The 6,000-nt window shown below is 40.5% G+C and overlaps 1 long non-coding RNA gene across 1 annotated transcript in view; it reads right to left on the minus strand.

Annotated features, from left to right (window-relative positions):
- LOC141092905 (uncharacterized) overlaps nucleotides 1–3,102 on the minus strand; it is a 59,555-nt gene extending 56,453 nt beyond the window's left edge. The window contains exon 1 of the long non-coding RNA XR_012232952.1: nucleotides 2,865–3,102. This is a non-coding gene — a long non-coding RNA (uncharacterized lncRNA). The remainder of the gene's footprint in view (nucleotides 1–2,864) is intronic.
- Nucleotides 3,103–6,000: the final 2,898 nt, after the last annotated feature.

The raw sequence follows: 6,000 nt of genomic DNA on the forward strand, positions 1-6,000 counted from the left end.
CACAAACAAACTGCTTTCTGTTACAGCCAAATATTTCACATTTTGACTCATCAGTCCAGAGCACTTGCTGCCAATCTTTCTTCACCAGAGTTCTTATATTTACAAACATAGAAGAGTCTTGTGGTCTTGTTTCAGTGTCAATGGTATGTTTTTTTGCCCACATTTCTTCCATGAAGGAGATGGTTGTAACTTAGTCCTACTGCTGGTTGCTGCCAGTTCTAAGCTGATGGCACTGCTCTACATTTTCCAATTTCATAAGGAAGTAAGCATCATGTGTCTTTCATCTGTGACACTAAGTTTCGGGCTGACCACTACATCTACGGTCCTCAACATTGCTTTTTCTTAGTGTCCTCAATGCTGAGGAATACAGGTAGATGCTTACTAGTGATGAGCTAGTATACTCGTTACCGGAGATTTCCCGTGCATGCTCGGGTGATCTCCGAGTATTTAGATGTGCTCGGAGATTTAGTTTCTTTCGCCGTAGCTGCATGATTTGTGGCTGCTAGCCAGCCTGAATATATGTGGGGATTTTCTAACAAACAGGCAATCCCCACATGTATTCAGGCTGGCTAGCAGCCGCAAATCATGCAGCTACGGCGACAGAAACTAAATCCCCGAGCACATCCAAATACTCGGACAGCACCCGAGCATTCTCAGGAAATCTTGAGTAATGAGTATACTCGCTCATCACTAATGCTTATCCATCATGGTATATCATAATGGAAGTTTCTGATTGGTTTCAAATTTGTTCTGACATCAAACCAAAATATGCAGTAAAGGCCCCGTCACACTAAACGATGTCCCAGCGATCCCACCAACGATCCGACATGATGGGATCACTGGGACATCGCTAGGCTGATCGCTGGTGAGCTGTCACATATACAGCCCCAGCGATCAGGACCAGCGATGCTGGATGCTGGTTTCTAATGTAAACGTTGGGTATCCAGGAGCGGCGCGACTCCTGGATACCCGATGTTTACCTTGGTAACCAGCGTGTACGCCGGATTCCAAGGTAAACAGCGGGTATCCAGGAGCTGCGGCTCCTGGATACCCGATGTTTACATTAGCAACCAGCATCCAGCGTCGCTGATTGCTGGTCTCTCGCTGCCACACGCAGCGATGCACGCTGGGCAGCGGGAGACCAGCAATCGAAAAACGGCCCAGGCCGCTCGAGCACAATCAGCGATAACCGGCAGGGGGGCCGGTCGCTGATTCCCGTCACACACAGCGATCTTGCTGGCGAGATCGCTGATGTGTCACAAAATCAGCGATCTCGCTAGCGAGATCGCGTAGTGTGACGGGGCCTTTAGTCTTTACTATCTTTGAGTAAAGAAGAATAACAAGTCTTGGAAGCAATAATATGGCCTCACAGAGCCCTGATCTCAACATTAAGTCTGTCTGAAATTACATGTAGCCACAGAAGATCAGTGGTTAGTTCTCCGAGATGTTTGGATTGGAATATCCTCCCTGCCAAGTTTTAAAAAAAACTGAGTGGAAATGCATTTTGAAGAATTGATGCTTTGATTCTTATTTGAAGGTAAAGGCTGGTCACACCAAATACTCATTTGATTTATATTTCTATTTTGCTCATTCGCATTGAATTTTGTTAATTGCTAAAAATAAACTATTAAACACTTCTATTTATGAAAACATTCTTACTTTGCAGCATTTTTTCAACATCTGCCTAAAAAGGTTTGCATAGTACTGTATACAATCTAATAGTGTAAATGTCAGTGACAAAACATGAGACTGTGCTGAACATGTTGATAATTTTTGGCTTTAAAAACTGTTTTATTTAAAAGTCAATGATATGTATAAATGACTAATTGCTAAAAAAGAATATGCTCATATGATCTTGGATAAAACCTAAAATATACTCAGTAGGATATGAAGCACATAAATTGCTGAACAAGACACAGATTGTTGTTTTTTATTATTTTTGGCATATCTTAAAAAGATTGTTTTCTATCATAGTGATAAATGTGTCATAATTTATCATTGCCACAAGCTAAATAGCGAAGAGAACTGTCCAGGGTCTGAGGTGGGAAGCCCAGCTGTTCATTCATTATAGTATTGTCTGGGAAAAACACAACTTTGTATATTAAAAGGTGCAAAATATGGGATATACAGCCGAGTCCTAGGACATAAAAGATGGGTATGTCGCTAAAATGTATGCATGTATCTTTAATACTGTAGACACTATTAGGAGGAGGTATGGATGGTGCACAAGGGCACATTAAGGCAGACATGTCCTCTATAATATTACATTTCTACTTTTACATCAAATGTCAAGAGGAAAAGAAACACCAAATTGTTTTCTGCTTCCTCTGTTCTTAGAGTAAACCCATTAGAATGCGAGCTTTACTTGTAACTGTTTTTACTGTCTGTTATTTTCATTATAGCCAGTAGCAGATTTCTAAAATGTGACGGTAGCTTTTATCAAGAGCTTGTGATTTTTCAAAGAGAAATACCCGTTTGGAAGCAATCTGAAATCTGTTTTGTGTCGAATCGTGGGAGATGATGAGCTAAAAGCCCTTGTGATGTTTGCTTTTATTTGATAACACTGTTGCTGTTGCAACTGGTGGGAACCTGGAGTGTTAAAAACAACAGGTCATGGTGACGAAATCTCAGCATAGCAGGAATACGGTATAAAACCTGTTAATATATCACGCTTAGATTCGTCTCTGTGTCCTATGATCAATAATACCAGAGTATCAGACATATAGGACTCTACCATAAGAAATGAGGACAAGCCTTCATGTTGATAGACATGTCAAGTTGAGAAGGGCCAGATCACAGAATCTTCTCAAGGACCAGCAAGATCATATATACTAACATGCATAGAAGAGGAACAAATTACATACCTTTAATTAAGAGATCCGTCCAGAGCCGGAGACAAGAATATCATTGACGTGCGTGCAGATGGGATCCCCCCACCGTCTTTGGGTTTCTTCTTTATTTTCAGGCTTTTGCATCCACGTCGATAAATTATATGACTATTATGGGCATATTTATCTAGAATATGTGGGTCTGGATGTGGCTGCAGGGCACTGCATAGAAAAGCTTCTTGTTCCTAGGTGTTACAGGCTGTGATTCCCTCCCTGTACCTTCCCATCCTGCTAATATTCTGCAGCCAGATGCATGCAACTGACTTCCACCAGTCTGGAGCTGACCTGCAGTGACGTCATTGCATCATTAAGTTTCCCCCTAGGAACACTAGGCTTCTATATATAGCAGCACATTAATTCTGCCAGTGAAGGATCTATCTGAAGCTCAGCATTAAACTCTGATTTTAACGCCCCCTTCTTCCACTTCCCTGCCAGGATCTGCTTTATCTTTTCTGTGCAGGCTATTCTCAGAACAAAGCAACTCCTATGTATATCTATCTATATTTATATCTATCTATACATATCTATATTTGGATGGATGGATGTACGTATACATTTAGAAAATATATTGCATTCCGCCTTTTTTTTTTCCAGACTCCGGTCTATCATTGTATAGGAACAGAGCTATAGAGCTAAAAATAGAAAATGCTTAGCCGGTAGCTGTCAGGAATGAAGGCAGAGAAAGACGCTTGCTTCTATGGGGCGTTCGCGCACTGGGAATTTCCTCTTATTCCAGAACATTTTTTTTTCCATGCATTGAATATTCGATTTCTGCTGTTATGAAAACTCAAGAACCGGCAGCAAATTAATTTGGAATTAAGTATAATATGTAAAATTCCACAATGGAAATTTTTTTTTCACTTGCTCCAAAATACGTGAATTAGAAGCATCACTTCTGGAATGAGCAGAAATATATTTTTCAAAGCATTGTATGTTAGATATCTGCATATAAAAATAATATTAAAAATAATGTGATAAAACCATGTATCAATGTATTAACATTCCCTTTTTAAAATATATTTTCTCTCTTTTTTCATATTATATTAGCAACTTAGGATATAAAATGAACATAGACAATGAAGAATATTTTATCAGCTTTTACACTGATCTTCCTCTTCTGGTTTGGAATATAATCAATTCTGATGAAATTGGAAGTTGGAAGGCACATGCTTGTCATTTCAATGTCCCCCATACGTATAGTGGGGAAAATAAGTATTTGTTACACTACCGATTTTGCAAATTTTCCCACTTCCAGAGAATGGAGAGGTCTGTAATTTTTATCGTAGGCAAACCAGATGTGAGAGACATAATGTAAAAAAAAAATCTAGAAAATCACATTGTATGATTTTTAAATAGATAAATTGCATGAAATAAGTATTGATCAAGAATTATAAATCAAGAACCAGCAAGAATTCTGGCTCTCACAGACCTGTTAGTTTTTCTTTAAGAAGCCCTCTTAGGGTACCATTACACTTAGCGACGCACCAGCGATCCCGACAACGATATGACCTGGTAAGGATCGCTGGTACGTCTCTACATGGTCACTAGTAAGCTGTCAAACAGGCAGATCTCTTCAACGACGCAGCAATGATACGGCGGTCATTGGGACCTTGTCATATAACAGCTATTCTGACGACTCACGCCTGCGTCCCTGAGTTCTGCGACGCCAACGAGGTCGCTCGTCGGCGTCAAACACAGCGATGCATGCTGGCCAGTGGGATGCCAACAATCAAAAAATGGCCTAGGACATTCGAGCGCTATTAGCGATATCCAGCGGGGGGGCCGTCACCGCTTTGTGTCACACGTAGTGAGATCGCTGGCGAGGTCGCTGTTGCGTCACAAAATCTGTGATGTTTCAGCGATCTCGCTAACGATCTCGATATGTGAGAAGGGGCCTTTATTCTGCACTCATTATCTGTATTAATTGCACCTGTTTGAACTCGTTACCTGTTTAAAAGACACCTGTCCACAAACTCAATCAATCACACTGTTTGGAGGAAGAAGAAGGATGAGTTCAACCCCAAGAACACCGTCTCAACCTTGAAGCATGGTGGGGGAAACATCCTACTTTTGGGGATGATTTTCTACAAAAGGGACAGGATGGCCTCACCGTATTGAAGAGAGGATGGATGTGGTCATGTATCGCGAGATTTTGGCCAACAACCTTCTTCCCTCATTAACAGCATTGAAGATGGGTCGTGGCGGGGTCTTCCACCATAACAATGACCGGAAACACACAGCCAGGGCAACTAAGGAGTGGCTCCATAAGAAGCATTTCAACGTCCTCGAGTGATCTAGTGAGTCTCCAGACCTGACCCCAATAGAAAATCTTTGGAAGGAGCTGAAACTCAATGTTGCCCAGCGACAGCACCAAAACCTCAAAGATCTGGAGTAGCTCTGTTTGGAGGAGTAAACGAAAATCCCTTCTGCAGTGTGTGCAAACTTGTGCAAGTACTACAGGAAACATCTGACCTCTGCAATTGCGAGCAAAGGTTTCTGTACCAAATATTAAGTTCTGTTTTTCTATTATATCAAATACTTATTTCATGCAATAAAATGCAAATTAATTATGGAAAAAATCATACAATGTGATTTTCTGTATTTTTTTAAGATTCTGTCTCTCACAGTTGAAGTGTACCTACGATAACAATTACAGACCTCTCCATTCTTTGTAGGTGGGAAAACTTTAAAAATTGTCAGTGTGTCAAATACTTATTTTCTCCACTGTATGCAGGTTAATAAGCAGAATATAGTTAATGAAGATGCGTTATCGAGGGGTCTGGAAATTAGGGATGTGGAGAACAAAACAAGAATGTCTTACATGAAAATGAAATCTGTAGGATGGGAGAAGCAATAAGAAGATATGGACCTATACCTTAGGCCTCCTTCACACGTCCTTGTTTATACTGGTGTCATAAGTATTTTCCATCAGTGTTTCCTTGTTTACAGTTTGTCATCAGAGTGTCATCAGTTTTTCATCAGTTTGTCATCACTGTGTCATCAGCGTGTCCGTTTTAACCATCAGTGTGTCATCAGTATATTTCCAGTGTATACAAAGTTCTCCTATGCTTCGCAATGTTAAACACGGATAGCACATGGATGCAATATGAAT

The sequence above is a fragment of the Dendrobates tinctorius genome, unplaced genomic scaffold (genome assembly GCF_039654945.1).
Source record: "Dendrobates tinctorius isolate UK_male_01 unplaced genomic scaffold, ASM3965494v1 ptg000062l, whole genome shotgun sequence".
Lineage (NCBI taxonomy): Eukaryota > Metazoa > Chordata > Amphibia > Anura > Dendrobatidae > Dendrobates > Dendrobates tinctorius.